This window comes from Rhopalosiphum padi, chromosome 2, assembly GCF_020882245.1.
Source record: "Rhopalosiphum padi isolate XX-2018 chromosome 2, ASM2088224v1, whole genome shotgun sequence".
Taxonomy (NCBI): Eukaryota; Metazoa; Arthropoda; class Insecta; order Hemiptera; family Aphididae; genus Rhopalosiphum; species Rhopalosiphum padi.
In genome coordinates this window covers 71681041-71703861 of record NC_083598.1, presented here as the reverse complement: position 1 = coordinate 71703861, position 22821 = coordinate 71681041, and the positions used below count along the sequence as shown (strand labels likewise).

The 22821-nt window shown below is 26.2% G+C and overlaps 2 protein-coding genes across 8 annotated transcripts in view; one reads left to right on the top strand and one right to left on the bottom strand.

The window, feature by feature from the left end:
- LOC132922093 (phytanoyl-CoA dioxygenase, peroxisomal-like) overlaps positions 1 to 22821 on the bottom strand; it is a 112776-nt gene that overhangs the window by 15244 nt on the left and 74711 nt on the right. The window contains exons 1-2 of one of the 6 annotated variants that reach the window (XM_060985422.1): positions 4659 to 4799; positions 3442 to 3648 (exon numbers count right to left, since the gene is read on the bottom strand). The exons of 2 other annotated variants lie outside the window; for them this stretch is intronic. The gene's annotated coding sequence lies outside the window, so the exon portion shown is untranslated. Of the gene's footprint in view, positions 1 to 3441; positions 3649 to 4658; positions 4800 to 22821 lie in introns of those variants that run through there. 3 more of the 6 variants (XM_060985425.1, XM_060985424.1, XM_060985423.1) reach the window with 3 other exon arrangements.
- LOC132922092 (probable G-protein coupled receptor 21) overlaps positions 4782 to 22821 on the top strand; it is a 114791-nt gene continuing 96751 nt past the window's right edge. The window contains exon 1 of one of the 2 annotated variants that reach the window (XM_060985418.1): positions 4782 to 4922. The gene's annotated coding sequence lies outside the window, so the exon portion shown is untranslated. The remainder of the gene's footprint in view (positions 4923 to 22821) is intronic. The other variant, XM_060985420.1, reaches the window with a different exon arrangement.

The following is a 22821-nucleotide window of genomic DNA, read 5'->3' as shown; positions in this document are numbered from 1 at the left end:
TGTTTGTGTTCAAGATCAATCCCCTTTGGGCTTTTAATCCAATTTATTGCCCTGATGTGAAAAGAACCTTTGTATCACCAAATCTAAACTGACAAAGTTATTCCATTATTTTCTTTTCCAGATTACAAATCACAAGATAATAATAAGTAAATATAATAATAATAATAATAATTTAATATAATATAATCACAAGTTTTACCTAATAAGTTTATTAGTTTAAATCATACTGAAATAGTATGATATAACATATAATATTACATAATTTAATTGAGATACATATTGGTACATTAAAAATAAAAATTAAAAAAATGTAGTTCAATACTAAAAATATTATATATAGTTTATAGTATCTAGATATTATATTATATGATAACAGAAAAATACTTAACACCAATCTATTTCAAAAAGGTAGGTAATTATATTTATATACACTTTTTAAGTGGTTTTAAGTAAACTTTTGGCAAGTAAATTGATGAAATCGTCCAACTAAAAATATGTTGACAGTTAAATACTTGGCTAATATAGGTAAATAAAAAATAAAAGAAATAGTTAGACTGGCACAGAGACAATTTAATTTATAATAATGGAAATGTTTATGTGTATAAATGTTTAAATGTTCATTAAATATATTAAAATTGTTTGTCATATTTTTCAAACAAATTATTTTTTTATTTGAGAATAATATAATTTTGTAGTGATAGATTTATTGAGAATTGTATTTTATATTCTATATTACAATAGACGTGTCACGTGTGTAATGTACTAATGTACATTTGAATTCAAAATTCATTTAATATGTAAAATAAACATCATAATATATTGTTTGTAAGTTATTGAAGAATGAATAAAGTTGAATGTATGACTTAAAACAATTGCTTATTTATGTCACATTGAAAAATGTAACTCAATTTATTTGTAAATTGAAATGATTAGTAATGCATGACATTTATTTCAACGTCGGAACTTAATCATGATTTTAATCGATAGTTTTTTTAAATATTATTTTAGATTCTGAACGAAGTGAGGAATGTATTGATTTTACAATGATGTATGTTTTTTATGTTTTTTTTAATTTGTTTTTTACTTTTGTGTCATCACGATTTGGAGTAGAAATAATGCTTTGATTTTTGACTTTAGCCCCTCTTTGAAAAGAAAAATTCATCTAGTTGGTACTTTTTTTTGGGGGGGGGGAGGTCAAAAGTAAATTCCAGTAGTTTTCAAAAGCATCAGGAAAAACCCTAAACAAGTAACGAAAAAACGGGAAATTTTACGCATAATCAGTTTTTGGCAAAATCGATTTTTTTATTGCTGTAACTCAAAAACGAATCATTGTAAATACTTTAAATTTTCACCAAATGTTTATATTAGTATTTTATATTTATGATTAAATTTTTAAAATATTTTAACCTTTTTTAAGCTATTTATAGACAATTGAAATTTTCGATTTTTCTATTTTTTTTCTTGAAATGACTATAAAAAAAAAAATTGGCTATCCAAAAGTTTTTTAACTTTAATACAAGGTTTATTATAAGTTGTACTTATCGTAGTAAAAGTGTTATTTTTTAAAAATAATTCTATTAGTTAATTAAATAAAACATAGGTTTATAAAAATAATAAATATACAATTTTGACCAATCTTATTGATTAGGTTGTTTTTTGGGAGGGGGTGGGGGTGGGTAATTTACTCGTATTATTACAGTTTAGTTGTTAAAGTAAAACATTTTATAAAATACATTAGATTATTTATACATACTTATACCATGATGTTATATGATGAATATGACAAATATGAGATAAGACTAAGACGATACAACAACTCGGTGAACATCATATTTTATTACATGGAAGTATATACTACCCTATTTAAGGTTATATATTATAATGATTAGACATTACAATAAAAATATAGTATATATTATTATGAATAATTTAGATGGAAATCTATCTTCACACGTGTATATAAATAACATGTTATGTTTATATTGATTATTTTATTTAATATATTATGTACACAATAATCGTGTGTGGTCTAGATAAAAACCAACTGGTCGATTCAACATACAAAATATAGTCATAAAAAATGATTATTAATTTAATTTTAATTAATTTTTTATTGCATTTTAAATTTTATCACAATAACTTATTTTTTATCCCTATGTATTATTAACTATTATTACCACGTTCTTAATTTAAAAACTAAAAAAATATGCAATCATTGAAAGGTTAATATCACTCTAAATTTGTGAAGGAAAAATGTTTATTTACTGTTTAGAGTATTTGTATAGTTTTGTATTATTTAAATGTAGGCATGTTAATTGTTACCATACCTACAGTCTGTCAAATTAATTTACAACGGTTGTTTTCTAACTGTATTTTTCAAATATGTAACGACTTAGCTGTATTCTAAAGAAATATTCACCCTAATTTATGTTTTTCGTTGAAAACATTTTATATTTATAAATTACGTTCAATCTAACGTACATTTGTGTAAAAATGAGAGACGTTTCAATTTCGTATAGAATTTAAGAAGATCCAACAACAATTATTATTATTATTGTAGTTGAAAACGGAGTAGTTAACTGATAATTTCAGAGTTGGTAGCATTAAAGTGATCTAATATATATATATAATCATTGACATAATATAGGGGTTTAACCGTTTAAGTTTATAATAGGTCTATCTATTCAATCTTATGCTCTAAACTCTACTATAGTCAATAACCATTGAAATTGTGTATTAATTTTATTAATTTACTTAGAACTAAAGGGGTTATTGTTTTCTGAACGATATATATTTTGTCATTTTATGAATTTTATTAGTTACCTATGTTTATAAATATTATAATCTTATTTGTGACTATGACAAAAGTATTTTCTATGTTAATATTAAACAGTGTTATCATTATAGTTGTTGAAAAACTTTTTAGGGTTGAAATACAAACACACACGAAAAAAAGAACATACAGTAGACTCTCGGTAATCCGATAGATATCAGATCACAGAACTGCCAGATTAATAAAAACGACGGATTAATGGAGGTTCGCATAAAAACGCATTTTTACTTATTGAAAAAAACCTTAATTTATTTTATTAAAACATTTTAAACAAATTTATTACTGTGTATAGAATTAAACTTTTGATAGGAAAGCTCTAAAAAAATTATCATTTTTCTATTTGAAATGATGTTTTTAGGACTTTTTCTTGTAGTCGTTTAAACAAAAATGTAAAAAAAAAAAATATAGCTGGATTACTGGATGTACCGGATTAACGAGAGTCTACTGTAGTACTGTACCTATTATTATTGGTTGTAGCCTTGTAGGACACTATAGTATGTTGTTTTCAAGCATAAGAAATGTATATATTATTTTTTTATTAAAATATGTTATATTGTACACGAAGCATAATAAACGGTTTTCTAAATAAAAAATGACGGAACTCTGACATTGGGAAAGTTTTTTAAGCGCGTCAATCGTGGCAATCGTGGTCAGGGGCGAACCATCGGGTTGATGGCAAACCGCTATCCATTTAAGTGTCGACGAAGAATCGTATAAACGGCTGCTTGCGGGTGGCCAATAGACACGCAAGCGTCGTCGCCTATACGGTTGAAAAGAAAATGTGTGCTAATTAATTACTTTGAACGATGTTAAGCCTGAAAAAATCATAAGAATGACAAATTAACGACGATAAACTTGCGTAGAAGTATATTGAAAAGTTTTGTATATTTTGTTTTTAACTATTTTAAGTTATAGAAATAGTTGAGGTGTAAATGCGGGTAATTTGTGGGTCGTGGGGACAAAGGTTAGGTTTGGTGGGCGAGGGTGGGCCAGTATTATTGACTCTCTCACCCCCCCCCCCCCACCAGGTGATTAGATATTGGTATTGCATATAAGTGAGCGAAGCGTGAATTTTTTTTCAAACGATCTAAAAAAATTCTTCACGGTAACCCGCCGTGTGATGTGATCTGACATTCGAAATTTTTTTTCAAGGGCGTCAACCGTGGTCAGGGGCGAACCACCCGGTCAGGGTCCGCGGCATAGGTACCGACCAAGAATCGCGTGCACGTCGACTTGCGGGTGGGCCACGGGCATGCGGTACACGGTCTATACATACCGCCTATACGGTCAAGAAGCACTTGTTGTCCGCCGCCGCCGCCGCCCTCAGCGACCACGGATGTGGCGGCGGCGGCGTGACATCGTATCGCACACACACACACACACACACGTTCGGCGGCGCGCGCGTTGGCCCGTCGGCGGCGTACACTCGCAGACCAGAGCGTCCCGTCGACTCCGCGCGCCAGTCGTCCCGCGGCCGCTAATACTACAGCCGGCGAGACCGACCGGAGCGATCGCGGGCGCTCGTGTGTGCTTGTGCGTGTCGTCGTACGTCCGTTTCGGTCCGCAATAATAACATGTTACAGTATTTAGTACACACGCGCGTGCGACACGACAGCCGATGATGGCGACGATGACGACGACGATAATAGTAATAATAATAATAATATCGTGAAACATTTTCCAATTATTATTATTATTATTATTATTGTATTACGTAGCGTATATAATATACACGCGCACCACACGATCATATTATGATATTATTACCACGTGAAAACCAATAGTATCATATCATTATATTATAAGTTGAATATATTAATATTACCGGTCATACTATTATTATTATTGTCGTGCGCGGCGTGGTCCGACCGCTGTTGCACGCGCCGCATAACCGTTGTCATCATGTCGGCGGTGACCGCGCCGGAGAACCTCGTCGGTCTGGCCAACGAAGATAATAATACCGTCGACCGGTAACCGCCGCCGTCGCCACCGCCACTGGTCGCCACTGGCCCACGTCGTCCGCGGTGATGCCGTAACCGCGACACGCCGCTGCACCGTACTATATGACTGCCGCACCGACCAGCAATAGGTAGGTACCTCGGTCGACGAACGACACTTGCAGATGTATGTGCGACCAACTCCCACCCTTACCACACACTCTGTCCCCTCTCCAAAGCTCTAGTCTGCTTATAATATTTTAAATTGATATTTTAATATTTACGAGACACTCTGCACCACCGCCAATGTGTTGAAGACACGCGAGAATTGAGGACAGTTTTTTTTGTTGCATATCTTATCTCACGACATACTAATTATTACTTAGTGCCTAATTTTGTTTGCTCGAAAACGACGATTGCTCGCACGAATACATTCCCGACCATTGAGTTTGTATGGTATGGAGGGAACTGAGTACAGACAAAATTTTCCAGATATATTTTAGCGTAAATACTCCACTTTTTTTTCAAATTAGGACTGAATGATATTTTGTTTAGGATTTTTTTTTTACCAAAAGTTAATAAATTAATTTTTTTTAAATCACAAATTGAGTTTTATTATGTTATAACCACGTATATTAATTAGCTAAGAAAGCACATTTTTCTTTGTTGTCAGAGCGCCTATGATATTTATTTTCTAAGCGAAGATAAGTCAAGCACTGTTTATAGTATTATAATACTATTATGGGCGTTAGGGATCTAATTTCACTCGATTTTAATTATTCTATAATAATGGAGGAATAATAAAGCTCTAATATATTGAATCATTCATCATTTTTAAGTCTGATTATGTTTGTATACATTATTATGATAATCAATGAGTGATCCGATGAAACGATAAAATAATTAATTTAGAAATTTGATCACTTAATATTGTTGTCTTGTTGATTTAAATTTAAAAAAATAGTATCTCTTTAATCGATGATTTATATTACAATTAAAAAACTATATGATTAATAACTTATTTGGATAAAGTAAAAAATAAACCATTTCTCTACAGATACTTATACTTAATATAAAATATAAGTGGGCATTAACCGACGCCATGTGAAACAGTCATAAATTAGAATGATCGTAGGTATTATAGGTATATTATTATTTATTATATTATTTATAAATAAGTACTGGATACTGATTGCCGATAGTATAGGTACTGTCTGGAGGATTTTCGGTATCGATATTCAACACTGTTATAATTGTCAAATGTTTATATTAATTTATATTATGTTTAAGGTATAATACGTGTTTCTAACGTGTTGTTATTTTCCTTAAATTTTTAATTTTGTCTCAGATTGTTATTATTCTGTCGGGGCCAAATATGTAACCGAAGGTCTACGCAAAATTGCCGTGTTGTTTAAACGTAAAACGCCAAGTCGTATGAGTGGGAAGTATAGAAGGAGATTTTCACAAAAATAAAAAACAAAATGTACATTTATTTTTCTTAGTAATCCTTCAAAAATGGTAATAATATTTTATATTTGGCAACGAACAAATTCCAGATACCACATAAAAATAAAATTATAGATATTGCCTGCTTACTGTAGATCCATCACAACATTCATTTTATTCTTCCACGTATATATAATTTATTGCATTATGTATTATACCAAAATATACTGTTATGTTTACCTTATATATGTTTATTTTAAAAATAATCTCGAAAATCTCCTCTCACACTAAGGTTTTTGTACTGTCATTTATGGGTCTTGCCTATTTCACCCTGCACAATATAACCATAGTTTGTGGACATTAATAATGTTCCATCCACCCGCAAAATGAGAAATTTATGTCGAAAAAGCAATTAAAACGAATTACGCCACCACGAACCACCAGCGATAATTATTTTTCTCGTTCATATATACAGGATGTTGTTAACCATGTTTTCTTATTTTTAGTGTATTAGCTTTATGGAAAGTGTGGTAGCCCACCCCTTACATAAGAATATACATATATTATGCTTACTACACATTTATCGTTTGGCTGCTGTATTTACCATTTACATCATATGATAAATGACAATAGTTTAGAATTATCCAATACTTAAGTTTTATGACTAAAATTGGTTAAATGATACAAAAAAAATTATTATTTTTCCTATTTTTAGACTTGATAAATCACTATCTATAAAAGCGTTTCAGAAGTACGGAAAGATACTAGTTAGTAGTTGACCTTACTACTTGTGTAGCACAACCTTACAAAAACCATTAAAAATCACATACTGCACAAGTATATAAAGCAAAATATGCTATACATTTTTGTGACTACATGCAGTTGACCTTTTACGAATCAAACTTCTTTAAAAATTACCGTCTTACCTACCGAATATATCAAATATAAAATGATTAATATGTAAAAATATTCTTTAAGTATTTTTAGAGTTTCAGAAGATAATAATATTAATTTTACAATTATTTTTATATGCCTAAAATTCAAAATGGATTCAAGTGTTTTATTATCCAAGTTAAAATTAAATATACCTATGTTTTTTATTGATGCATTATTTATGAAACAGCAATTTTATTACAGAAATCATTTCTGAAAAACGTGTGAATAAAAGTGTTTGTTCTGAAAAATAATTTATTGTTTTGAGAAGTTTTAGAATACATACTACATACATTTTATAAAAATATAACTTAAATATTTACATAATATAATATGTTAGACATTTATTTATTTATTATTGGATTCAACACAAATATACATTTCATAGATTTTATGTACCTATATTAGATAAAACTACGAAAACCTAATTTTATAACATGATACAATATAACAATAAAAGCATATAGATATTTGTTTGGTACTTATAAATTGTTATTTTTATATTTTTAAATGTCATATAAAATTTAATTGTTACAATTTCAGAATGAAGTGCGATGAATGTATAATAATGATTAATAATGATTTGTGATTTTGTACATTTTAATATTTTAATTATTGAGTGTTGGGCAGATTTTTATTGTAGAAAAAATACTTAGGTCGTGGTTTTTGCTAGTAGAATTTCCTCGGTATTTTAATGATGATGGGAATAAACAAAAATAAAATAATGAAATAACAAAAATATTTACACAAATCCAATAAATTATTTTCATTTTAATTCAAAAACAAACAATCGAAAAGTTAACCTTATCAGAACATATTTATATAGGTATTTCAAAGGTATGATACAATTTTATTGTTTTTTTTAACACTTAGCTTGAAATTTTCGATTTTTTTTAGTTTTTATTCTATTGACATAATATTATGATAATATTTTGTTCACAAGCAAAAATTATTGGAATAATAACACAAGGTTTTTCACTAGTTTTAATTACAGCTAGTAATTAAAAAATATTCAAAATATTTTCACTTAATTTGTTTATAAGTATCTAAGCTTAGTTTTTGACAAAATTCGTCAAAAACACGTGATTGGTGAACCATTTTGCAGTCAAAAATGCATTAAACTTTTTAATTTTTATATTTAAGATTTGAAATTGTTATACAAGGTTTCTCATAAGTTTTTCATACAAAAATCAAAAAAAATTATTTTTTATAAGAACTTGCCATTTTAATTTTTAGTAGAATTCTTCAAAATTGCAAATTATGTTATAGATATATAGGCTGACATACCGTCTTCGCTCAGAATTATTTTTCATTATATACCTTTATTGAGTCATCATAGTATTCAAATTCAACACATTCATTACAGTGACCTATTCAATGACAATATATATTCTACAAGACAACATTTCTAGCTATATTTAATTCTAATTCTATTCAAATTAAATTTTAATTTAATATTGTAATTATTGAAATAATTTTGAAAATATAAAAACCATTTTTTTTTTATTTCTTACGGTTATATAATGATGACTAATAAGTGATGAAAAACGAACTACTGTCGTCAAACCACTATTATACATATTCATAATACAATATATAATTTATTTGATAATATAATCGGTCACAAATGTATTGATTAAAATTATAAATAAGTATTTGAATTTCGTCTGTATTCGAGTTTTAATTTATTTAGAATCATTCGACTAAATAGAACTGAAGTGGTGAATTTTGAGTTTGATGGAAGTTGAGCAGTACACTTTGTACTCCTACAACTTTTCACGTTTTATTGGTAGTTTGAACCATAATATTTATTCATATTGATTCTATTTTAAAATAAGATTATACATATTGTTATAAAAAATTATATTTTGATAAAAATTAAATATATACAATTATTTTCAATACTATTTAAACCTATGTGTAGTTATTTTTATAAAAAAAAAATATGATGTGTTTTAAATAGTAACTTATAAAATATTTGTATTTGTTTTAGGTAATTTATTTTTCAATAAAAACGCATTAGTATTTTTAATTAAAAATATAAACTAAGAAATTGTTAATGTTTATAAAAATCTAACACGTGTATACTTGGAATATTGCCAAATCATTGTGTTCAAATAAGTTAAATAACCTAGTTTTTTATTTACTAAATTATAGAGGAGTATAAAATGGTTTATAAAATTCATTTTTTTATATGATGATTGACTTTTCAGTTTAATTAGTAAATCTGTGAAATAAAGATTACAGTCACTATAAGTATGTATTTATTTATTTTTATTTATTGAGATATGCATGGTATCCTATTGATATTATTATAAAAACTTATAAAAACATGATTTTCACAGAATGTCTCCATTAATACTTGAATATATTCGGAAATTTGGTTTGTTAAATCTACATAATATTATATGTATCCAGGTATTAAGTATTCATAATAATATACTGTAAATAAGTATAATTAAAAAATAATACTTGTATTTATTTCCTAATGATAGAATTAAAAAAAAAACAAACTCACTATGATGGTAATAGCCTTTAATAATTATACCGCTTTATATTTTAAAGCTCATTTTCATACAACAGACAATAATTAGTTATTTAGTAAAAAAAAAATAATAATAATAGATTAATTTTTTTTATGTTTATTCATAATTATTATATACTTAGAATGTCTGGAACGTCAAAAATGTTACTTTTATGCACATAAAATGTTTCATTAAAATGTTCACATTAAATTATTAAATACGTGGGATAAATGAGTGTCTAGGCCAATGGGTAGAGAGTTATCAAACATGTAATTGTAATATTTAGTTGGTTATTTGAAAAATTATGATATGTTTGTTATTTGTATGTTTTAATTTAATGTAATTTATATTAATTTATCTTAGATAAGGAAAAATGCATAACACCAAATACATTACTATTCTCGATAAATAACTGGCCCAAATGCCCACATTTAGTGGTCCAACATAAATTAATAAATTATTGAATTTTCCTCAATAACATCAGTAGGTACCTAAGTATTTTATGAGAATTGTAACATTTTTAATAAGGAACATTTTAAATATTTTTCACAAATAAAATTAAAAAACCATATACTTTTTTTACTAAATTTACACGGACAGACTTGTTCATATAGTAGAATCTTTATAGGACAGTCAGATTGTAGATAGTCAACTAGGTTTTATTGATTTTTGATAAATTAAAGAATTACAATTTTTACTGAGATAAATATAATAAGATATCAGTTGAAAATTAATCAGTAACATTAAACTTATTTTATTGTATAATAAAACTATTTTAATTTTACTTTTCTACCAAAAATACCGTTGTATGAAAACATTTTGTATTTCGTACTTGTTTTTAAAATATTGTAACTCTGAATTTTTTGAAATTATTGTATCAATGATAGGTAATTATTTGTATAAATACTACCGAGTATTGAGTTTATAATAATATATTAAATTTGTATTGATTCACATTATTGACATAATAGTAATTATTATTTAAGTAGGTTTGAATAATAAAATTGATGTCAATATAATTATTGTACCAAAATAGTCGAGTTTTGCGACCCACTGCGCTGTAGATTAGTAACACAGCTACATAGTCCGGTCTTGCATAATATTATAGGTTTCATGAAAATGGCAAATTCGATCGATGTAGTTAAAATGATTGAAAAATTTGTATGAAATATATTCATATAGCCTACGATTCATATTGTATAAACATATAATTATTTTCATTATATTTTTCACATGGCTGCCTTTGAAGAATAACAACATATTATTTATGGGCCGATTGGAAAGGTACTGTCCCTTGAAAACCCAATTTAACAACAGGCATGCTACAAAATAGCCTTTAGAATCGGTTGAAAATAAATTAAGTTCATTAGGCTTGATTAAATCATTATCATGTCGTACTGCTCTAAAACGCCAAGCCGTGTAGACTAACTGCAGACCAAATATAAATATTTTTCAATGCTGAAAAAATCTATCCATTTCATAAAAAGTTATTTACGATGTGTTATACATATTATGAGGAGTAAAAACGAATAAACTTTTGATAAAGTAAAAATGAAACTCTTGTTTTGTACAAAATATTATACTCACGATACGGATATTTTTCATGAAGTAGTTGTCAACTTGACAAGCAGAATTATTTCGCTAAATTATAACGGCTACATATAAAGACAATAAACTATAAAGGCATAAACATAGGCAACATTTGTTGGCTATATTATTGGTTATTCGGTACTCTTAAAGAATTTTAATGTATTGCTATGGTATTAAAAATAAAAATAAATAAATAAAAATAAATGATATAGGTATAAAGGTATGGTATAAATAATAATACTACCTTAGTTTCTCTACAGGGTGTCCCGTAAGGATTTATCCATTGCGATATCTCCTGAAATAATGGAGATATTATAATTCTGGTTTTTTAATCAGATTCATAGAGACCAAGAACCCTAGTTAAGGACATTAACTCGTAAAAAAGTTAAAATATATATTTTTTTATTTACCTAATTATTTTCAAAAAAAATGAAGATAGCCATTTTATAGAGTTTATTTTTATGAAAATATTGACGTTTTAACATTTTAATTTCATATTAATCTCCTGATTTTTAATATTTTTTCTAGTTTTGAGAAAACTGGGAATTAACACTGAAAGCTATCGCCGGCAGTACTAGTACGCGGGCCATTTGTCTGATACAATGACATAACTATCGTAATATAATTCCCAGTTTTTCAAAACTAGAAAAAATATTAAAAATCAGGAGATTAATGAAATTAAAATGTTACAACTCTTAAAAATGGTTATCTTAAATTTTTTTGAAAATAATTAAATAAAAAAATATATTTTTTTACTTTTTTACTAAAACATTAAAATAAATTAAAACATGAAATATTTTTAGTTTTTGTCCCTGTGAATTTTATTAAAAAATCATGATTATGACATCTCCATTATTTCAGGAGATATCGCAATGGATAAATCCTCACGGGACACCCTGTATACCTTCTTGGTATATGACATTAAATTATACGAATACATATTAATAATTTTATAATATAAATATATTATAAATTATTTTTGACATTAACATTTGAGGTACATAATATAATATAGTTAATAACGAAAGAAAACTAAAGAAAAACCAACAATATTATAAACTAATTGTTTTTAAAACATATCTAAGAAAATTATGAATCCTGATAAATATAATAATAAAAATAATAATACTAGCTATTGCTTAATAATTATATACTATTGAGCCATATTGAAAACTAATGCTAATAATGATAAAAATTTCTTCTTCGTTCTGTTATACATGTGAATATATTTTAAAGCTTTGTATCATAATGTTCAAAATAAATTTAAATTCTCTAGGTGAATATACATTCTATGAGATTTAATAACATTATCACACGAAGAATATAATATAGTGGTTGTAAAGTTAAAGTGACCACATGGTTTTTACATTTTTTATTACCATTATTTTTTTTTTTACTCTGTCAAATTAAATTTTGTAAAAAAAAGTGAAGTATGGTTGATAAATAATGATTTTTAGTATAAAATATGAACAATTTTTTTGAGTTAATATCACAGGGATTTAATATTATCGTGCGTACCAAGGTTTTTGAAATGATTCTTAAATATTTTTTTATATGTATCATAATTTAAAAAATGACCAAAAAGATTATTCAAAGTAACTATTTTTATCATATTAAATTGAATAATGTTTTATATTTTAAACGTAAAAAATAATAAGAGTATTTTATATCAAATTTGATCTAGTGGGTACTTCGAGAGGTCAAAATATAAAAGTAGAAAAACTTGTGTATTTTTCTTAATAATCTTAGAAAACTAATAGATAATATGAAAGAAACCAGAAATATTTACGCAACACTAATATTTAATAAAATCGATTTTTTGGTACTTAATAATTCAAAAACGTATAACCGTAGATACTTGAAATTTTCATTGCGTATTTATGTTAGTTCTAATCCAAATATTTTTGTTTTTTGAGCTCTTTATAAAAATTTAAGCCTTTTGGTTTTTTTTCCATTAATGTTGTTAAAAAATTTACTTAAGTCTAGGTAAAGCTTGAAAATTTTATCTCCATGAGGTTTTCTAATTTGAATTAAAAACAAAATCAAGAATAAAGCCACATTAATTTTTTATGAGCATTTGAAGTTTTAATTACGATGAAATTGTATAATATTCATACGTAAAATAATGATTTTTTCTCAAACTATTTTTGTTATTATGTTTTAATTAAAAAAATATTAATTGTTGAAGCTTGAAATATTTCACTTTTATTTTAATTATTTTTTTTTTATACACGATTTTATTTTTAAAAAATTGCGACTAATTTTAAGCTATTTATAAGAATATTTCTGTCAAATTAATTATTTTATCAATAAAATACTTGAGTGAAAATACAAATTAATTAAGGTACCTCTACAAAATTTTGGTGAGTATGTATCCAAAAATTAAAAATGATTGAAATTGTATTAATTAATTGTATGAGAAAGTATAAAAAAATCTAAATAGATAATTAATTATTCTTTATTAATAATATGAGACTCAGATTCATTTGTCTTCTTAATAAATGGTATTTTACAGTTGACATATCATATTATGTTATATTTATAGTTATTAGTTATTAACCATAACAATTGTTTATACTGTTAATAGCATAGTGTTTATTTCAGTAAAAGTGTTCATATAGAGAGGGAGGTTCACAAATAGTGATAGTTCTAGTAATTTTATAACATAAATAGGTACTACTTATAATATATTTTACTAATAATTGTTGTTATAAATGAGATTGATATTTTCATGGAAATCATTATTTTGGATCTATATTGTATAAAAACAAGTTGTTCATCTTATACAATATAATTTTGAACGTTAGAACATTTTATTTTAGCAAATTCTATGTTGAATGTTACTCTAATTATATAAGTATAAAAGAAACTTTGACTCAAAAAACGTGTTGAAATTGAATTTGGAATTAATGACTAGATTTTAATATAAATATATCAATTGAGAGTATAAGTCTACAAAAGGCATTGTTCAAATTTTGTTTGTAGGTACTTCATTATTATCACAAACGAAATTTATTTACAAATAATAATAATTTATGTATTAACTATTATTATGAAGATCTTTTGAAATGTGTGTAATCTATATGTATACCCATTGAATATCAACACAAATATAAATTACCAATATTTTTTTTATTTATAATTTTAAAATAATATTATTACGCAGTTATTTAATTTATAACTTTTGTTAAACAAAAAAATGATGGGTGTTATACATATTTTTTAAATGATATGTGCATAGCTGTATAATTACTTAGTATTTGTAGATTCGTTTGGTGAAGTATATAATGTATATATAAATTTCTTTTAAGTTTTGTTAAATAAACAGTACGATAAAGTTAAAATATGTTTGGTATCTACTAAAATTAAATAAAAACTCTGAACATTGTTTTATTCGGTCATAACTCATATTTGGTTTTTAATATTTCATTTATTAATTTAATTATTTTTATTAAATCGAAACTATTCACGACCAACGTTTGAACTGTTGAACTTTAATAACTTTTTTGGTAACGCAGTATTAAATTAATTTCTCGTTAGAAAATTTAAACAACAATGTATTAAAATGAAAACAAATTGTATTGTATAAAAAATATAAATGGTATTTACACTTAAAAAGATGCACGTAGTCCACGGAGTAAGTAATGATATGACATTCTGCAGTATAATATTCTTTTAAGATATTATTCATTTTGTATGCATTATATGATATAGTTATATAATTGATAAAAATCCTATTGTGATTAAGAACAAAATAAATCTGAAGATTACTTTTTGAAAATGTCTTATCACATTATAAATTTTCAAAAATATTCATACACTATTTTTACGTATATGTCGAAATTTATTAAAACTTATTATTAAACGGATCTTATATTTATTAAAAGTAAGTTTCAGCACAATAAAGCTTTTTGAAAAATACTGAAACTCTGAAAATTAGTTATTCCAATTAAACAGTTTTATTGTTAAGAGCCTTAATTGTTTTTAACTGTGGTTATTGTATTATTTATATATATGGTACAATTTAAAAAATATATTGACTTTTTTTAAGCTATTTATAGACATGAGAAACTTTTTATTTTTTTTTTTAGTTTTTTCTTATAAATTATTTATTAAAAAATATTTGATTGGTCAAAATTATTAAATATTTAATACAAGATCCAAAAGAAGTTATTATAACATGCGTATGAAATTATTAAAAATATATACACACAATTTTTTTTTAAGCATTTAAAGAAGTTCAAATTTGAATAAAATTACGTATTTTAACAATTGATAACGATGTAAATTATTTTGTTATAAATCAAAAACATTATTCGTGGTGACTTAAAACTTTAGCGTATATTATATAATTATGGATTTTAATATACGTCATGGCATTTTTGATTTATTTTAAGATGTTGTCTATATTATATACTATGAATTTATTTTTAATGTTTACGGCATTTACAGAAAGGTAATATTACATTTTGAGTTGTTTAAGTTGATAAAATATGGTATAAACACATATTATCATAATAATTAAATAATAATAATAATAATATAATAATTGCAATATTTTCGGAAAAAATTATATAAACTTATTGTGATACTTAAATTAAAATAAATGACTTTAATAGTTATATCAAAAGAACATATCATTAAATATACTTAGTAATACAAGCTGACATTCTGACAAACCGTCTCCGCTCAGAATCGTTTTTCATTTACAATGATCATTGAATTCAAATTTAATACACCCATAACTGTGACCCATTCGATACCTAATGTATAACTAGGGGGTACTCACTTATTTGCCTTTTTATAATTAAAAATTAGAAATATTCTTTACTATATTTTATTCAACAACACTCCGTAAATATTAATTCAGTATGATAATGTCTAAAATAATTTTAGATTTTCATAATTAGTCATAAGATCATAATAAATTAATACGATATTACATTATCTATACACATTTAAATTAAATAATATAATAGTATGATAACCAATTAATTATAAAGATTGAGTTAATTTATAATTTTGTTATTTACAGGCTGATTCAGCAAATATGCTTAACTCCTTAAAATAATAAATGGATTTGCTAGACAATTTACAATAAAAAGTAGTGATATTAATTTTAAAAAATTAAAATTGTATTACCACACTTTTTAAATGGCATAAAAATATAGCGTTTATGAATAGGTAATTAAAAATTAAAAAATTTGAATTTGAATGAATACATAATTATTAAAGGAAACAATTGGGACAAGAATGCTTGGTGAATCATGATGCTTATTATATAGTTTATATTTATTAAAACTTGCTAATAAAAAAATATTTTTAAATTCTAAGCCACGAAAAAGATACTTTGATATAAGAATAAAAAAGGTACTTATATATTATTTTACACAATAAAAATTGTTCAAAATCAAATTATATTAAATATTTAAAACTGTATTGTTCAAAACGAATAAAAAAAGGAGTACAGTATAATTTGTTTGTAATGTTTTAAACAAAAGGAAATTAATTAAATATTGATAATAATTCATTATTACGTAGCTAAAAAAAAACATTGATAAATTAAAAAAGGTAGGTAAGTTATGGGTACCGCTTTGCTGTTCATTAGGTGTCGATTAGAATAAAATTATGGGGCTGTTAAATCTAAATTCAATGATTTATCATTGTATACGATAAACAATTCTGAGCGGAGACGATCTATTAGATTATATTTCATGATATGTTTTTTTATTTTCATAATTATTAAAATAATTTATTTTACTTTTAATAGTAGTAGTAGGTAGTTAAAAAGAAATGAAAATTTGTCATGCCCTTAAATAACTCAATAAGGGTTAAAAATGTTGAACATTTTATCATTCAATGAAATTAATATTATAAATATTTGCTGAAAATTTCAAGTAATTATAGCGTTATTTGTTTTTGAGTTACACCATAAAACAAAATCGATTTTGTCAAAAATTATAAATTCATGTAAAATTCCCGTTTTTTTCTTAATTTTTTTTTTTTGTTTTTCCCGATTATTAAAACAAGTATTGGGAATATTTACTTTTAAGTAGAACCACTTTACTACCCATATTTTTTAAAATCGCAGCAGCTTTATTGCCCTAAATGTGATGGTAGACAGAAAAAGGACACACATCATTATAAAATAAATATATTCACCGTCCGTTCAAAATTTAAAAATTAAAGATTATTAATAAAAATATGTTATGAACTAATTTAAAATATTTTTGTTTTGTGTCAACGTCTATACTGAACATTTTTACCATAGAATTTCTTTGAGCTATTGTTTAAAAAAAAAATTATATAAATATATATATATTCAGCTATTTGCATGGTAACCGTGACTGGTCATTTAACAAAATTCCACGTTGCATGATAGGAAGTGATGCCAAATTAAAATATTATTGTTGGATAAATATATATTTTTTTGTAGTTTCCTGTAGCTTATAATTCTTGTTATGATTGGCACTATTCCAATTGCAAGTGTAAGATTCCTGATGCTTAGTTTTAAATTTTAATATGTATACCATCAATGAAAATACAAATTCATTTGCATCTGGTTGTATGCTCTAACTTTTTAATATAAATGTAAGTGTGTTATCATAATAATACCTTTACCTTTATTTTTATTATTTGTTATAAAAAACATCTTTCGGTAAAATTGTGTTTTATATTATCTTGAAGCTAAATTTACTTTATTTATGAATTGTAAAATATTTAAAATTAATACCTACACACTGAATCATTGTTATAATTTGAGTATGATAATTCTATTGAGTACTGATTTAAAAATAAAACCCTCCAGTTTAATAAGTACCCATTGAAATAATTATATAAATATCCACTTACTTAGGTATAACAACTTTTTTCATCATACAATATTAATCCCGACCGAAATGATAGTGATACCATCAAATTCCGAACAACGAACTAAATTGCTACGAATTTCATAATTTAATAGAAAAACTGTTGTTTTGTTTTATAAAAAGTTAGTACGCACATTTTGAATATACTTATATAAAATATTAGGTATGTAAAAATTTTATAAATATAGTACCCAAAACTATATGTGAATGAAGTAAAGTATAATTAATTGTTGTACCCAAATGATGAGTTTAACTTGATTGCAGTTTATTTTGCATTGGTAAACTGATAAAGTTTTGATGACAGACTTCGATCAACTTTAGGCAAAGTTGAGTTCATTTTTAATTAAATTTAAGTTTGGCCGCTTAAATAAGATTAATAACACTCATGAGATAGAATTTTTTTTCGTTTTTAATTAAATATTAGTTGTCGAATAAGTAAAAAACAACTATAGTAATTTATGTGTATTAATAACATGATTTATATAAATACAAATTGCATTGATAAAAGAATTTTTCTCATCTTGAAGGATAATCATGATTTTTTTGTTTTGGAGGGGGGAGAGGGATACCTATAAAATGTATTTTACAAAAAAAATATTCAAGGTTTTTTTTTTTTGTTACACTTAATTGGATAGTAATAATATCGATGGTTAAAATGTAAAATCACTTATCTATAATAATTATAACATATTGTTTAATTTTTAAGAAGAAAAGCAAAAACATTCTAAAATATTAATTTTCACTTAAGCATTTTAGAATATTTTAGTTTTTGTGAAAACATTTGATTCCAATTTTTTTTATGAACATGTGAATTCACTCGAGAATTTTCAAAATTCCTAAATGTCTCATCAAATTTCTATTACTACAATCATATGCGCACAGGTGGTAATATTATTGTTATATTAATTCGGTTTTTGATAACAAACTGTGTCGTAACTGGACGTCTGTTGTCTAATTATGTATATTTTCCCACATTTGACATTGAATATGTGTTCAAAATAGAAGAAAATAGACATTTCTATCTAAATTTTTTGATGTCTTAAACGATGACGACTTTTTTATTTACCACTCTCTGTGGCACTGTACCGCGATCAAATATAATATGCATATTGTTGTTCACTAACACACATACATACATATGCACGTTATAGTGTTTACTATACATAAAATACATTTAGAACACAGTGGTGTTGTCAATTTGAGTAATTTGACATCAGGCGCGTCATCGTTGAATAACTTGGGTAGTGTCCAGTATAACAGGTGCAATGCGCATATATATTTATTTTGTACCACGCATTATGATATACCCTCTAACCGATAATGTGTTGTTCGCCAAGACAGTGGTCGTAACTCTAGGGGTTAATGGAATACCATGTTATTCGACTTTGATAATCAGAATGTTACCATGATAATCACGATTCGTGGTAAATCATAATTAGGGTCGCAGTTGAATAACAGCGTAGGTACTAAGTATACTCCAAAAGGAAATCACAGCAAGTCAGCTCGATCAATATAGTCGTCTTGCGAGTTAGTATTGTTTGCAGAAGCAGGTAGAATATTATAATTCTAATGGAAAACGCCGGTGTCTTCTTAAAGTTTATTTATTTCCTTTTTTCTTCTTCGTCGTCTTTTCGTCTTTTCGTCTGGTAGTATCGTTGGCCGTCATGCGACCGAAGCAAAATCAAACCTTCGCTCTAAATATTGATAGCCGTAAAAAAACATCCCTTCCCATTGACACCTAAGCAGAAGCCAGTGTTTAAGCACACCTCGGAATTCAATACACCAACAACTATGCGAATAATAATTATATGCTAAGCTACCGTCGATTATTATAATGAAAATTAGCTTCAGAATCGTATACCTCTAAATGTATAGCCTAAAACCGGATCGTCGATTGTGGTTTACGAACACAAGCTACATTGAATAAACCATTGTATCGTGTAATCTGATTTCACGTTATCATTTTTTCATTACATCGAAATGTAGGTTTGAAGATAACTTTACGCCACAATTAATGTTATATAGCGAATATTTCGAGTGATTCAGATGATGTGCAACAATTCCGAATGCATTAGACTAATAAATAATAACAATAGTTAGGATGGTGTATTTCCTTTGTTTTTACGTTATGCGTTCATGTCAGTTTCTACTTATTTACGTATGTAAAGTTTACAATGTTTTTGCCAACTGTTTAGCCGGTTTAGGGTAGACTACAGCTACGATAACAATTGCGTTACCGCGGGTCTTAGATTGTGATTTACGAAGTGTATGTAATTAATTAAAATAAAAACATTGTTTTATTCTATACGTATATAATATATATATAAGTACAAAAATAATTGAAATCAAAGTTTTTCTAATTTGTTATTTGCGTATAAATACATCCATATAATAATCGTTTAATTATTATGTATATTTTAAAGAAATGTATAATTTATTTTGATTAAATTTATAATCTTATAACAACTAAAAGCAAAAACTTTTCGTATTTAAAAAAAAATATAGTTATTATGCAGATATGTAGATAATGAATTTCTCAAAGAAACATAATAAGAAAACGACGGATAATAAAATTGTATTTCCCGCAGCTGTTTAGGATCAAATGCTATTCAACATCGATGTTTCCGGTATCTCCTTTCGTATACAGTTTCACCGTAGTGTATATTTAATTAATTGTATACCTATATAAAACGTGTTTACCTACGTCATATTTTTGCGAAACTCTTCTACGGAGGACAATATTGTTTGCACGCGGAGGTTTTAGAGGATTACATTAAGGTGAAACCGCCTGCAAAAAGTTACTACGTTTTATGCTGCAGCCACCCGAAATCCCACGTATGATTCTATGGGGTTTTATTGTTATATACACCGCAACGTAGGTACATTTTCAATTTAAAGTAGTGAATACTAAACGATTTGTTTTTACGATTGCGTTTATATTTTACGGTCCACCTTTTAGATGCCAACGTATGTATAGTATAATATATTGTATGGCTACGCGCACATATATTGCATATACCTACGTACATTGTACGTAGTACGTATACCTATGCCGCGAAATTGCTTTGTTTGAATACACTTCTATTTATTCAAGACGTATCTACATGATAAACTTATCGTCGTGTAACAGTTGTGTGTGCAATAGTGCTATACGAATATTAAATGAAAAGTTTATCGTTTCCGAGACAGATGTTCGGGGTTATTTGCCGGTCATTACGCGTCTTATCCAATAACCTGGTGGCTGGTGGTGTTTTTTTTTCTGTACACGTCAAACTTTTCTCGTTGCATTTAGGTCCCGGACGAGTAACAAAGTCATGTTGCTTAGTGGGACCTCCGAGACACACGTACATAAATATATAATGTAGTTCATATTAGCACTTTAAAAGTTGTACGTTTAACAAGTTTCATAAATCTGTATTATATCACGCAGTGTGTCTTGACTTTGAAATGACTCGGTATTATGCCGTGTACTTTGCGCTAACAAGAACTATCATTAAGATATTATAATAACGCGATACTGTTGTATAGTTTATTCATACACGAAAATAATTGTTTTTATGTTTCTATACAATTTCCCACTTATATAGAGAAATATATTCATATCATACAATAATCCGCCGTTTTCATTGCTCGAGTGTTCGTTCGGGTAATTTATTATTATTGTATTATACTAGTAAATGTTAATAATGTTTGTTTATCATTTATGTTAAGTGTAAACATAATAATATTATCAGTACTTATTCTACGTCGAAATAAGTTCAATTTGAATTGTTAATCCTTACTCGTAATATTATAGTTAACGTTTTATTATTATTATATATATAAAAAAAAACATTTTTCAATTGCGTACACAACAATAAACTGTACTTGCTTGATGTGTAAGAATAAGAGGATATTCTCTTTTTTTTTATAAATCGATTAATAATGAACGGATGTAAAAATAAAATACAAATATCGATCCATTATCCGATTGCTTAAATAATGCATTCCCGTTGATGAATTATTATTGTAGCTATCAAACATTTTTGCTATAATGGTAGATTTTTAATGTCAAAATAGGTACTAAAATATGATGTTATAATATAAAGTATAACATTTATGACTATAATAACATTGGGCTATTCATCGCTGTGGCGCTGTACCAAAATAATTTATCATAATTTATAAAATATATGTTTTTACATTAAAAATAATTCGTATGCATTTCACAGTACCTATCTACATATTTTTTACAATGCTATAACTGTATTCGTTTAATACTGAATCTATTGTAAAACTACAATATACAAAATATCATGTAATTGTATAAAAATGTATATAGTTTTAAATACCTATGAGATATACAATTAATTCCTACTCATGATAATTTATTTCACGGATAGGTATTTTTTTGAAATTTTTTAATCACGATATTTACTTTACTATTTAGTAAATAATTTGCACAATTTGGTAGGCTATTAATTTATTTTTTAACTTGAACACTATTAGGCCAGAAAAAACAAATATATACAAACCTACAGGCACCTTAATAATTTAAAGAATGATAAGATTTCAAATTTTATACTCGATGCATTTATTTTCACGGTAAATTGATAAACCATAATATAGTTGACAGTCACGTGGCATTGCAACACCGAAGCACCGAACGGGGCTGAACGAAAAAGAGACACTATCTCGACGGGACCACT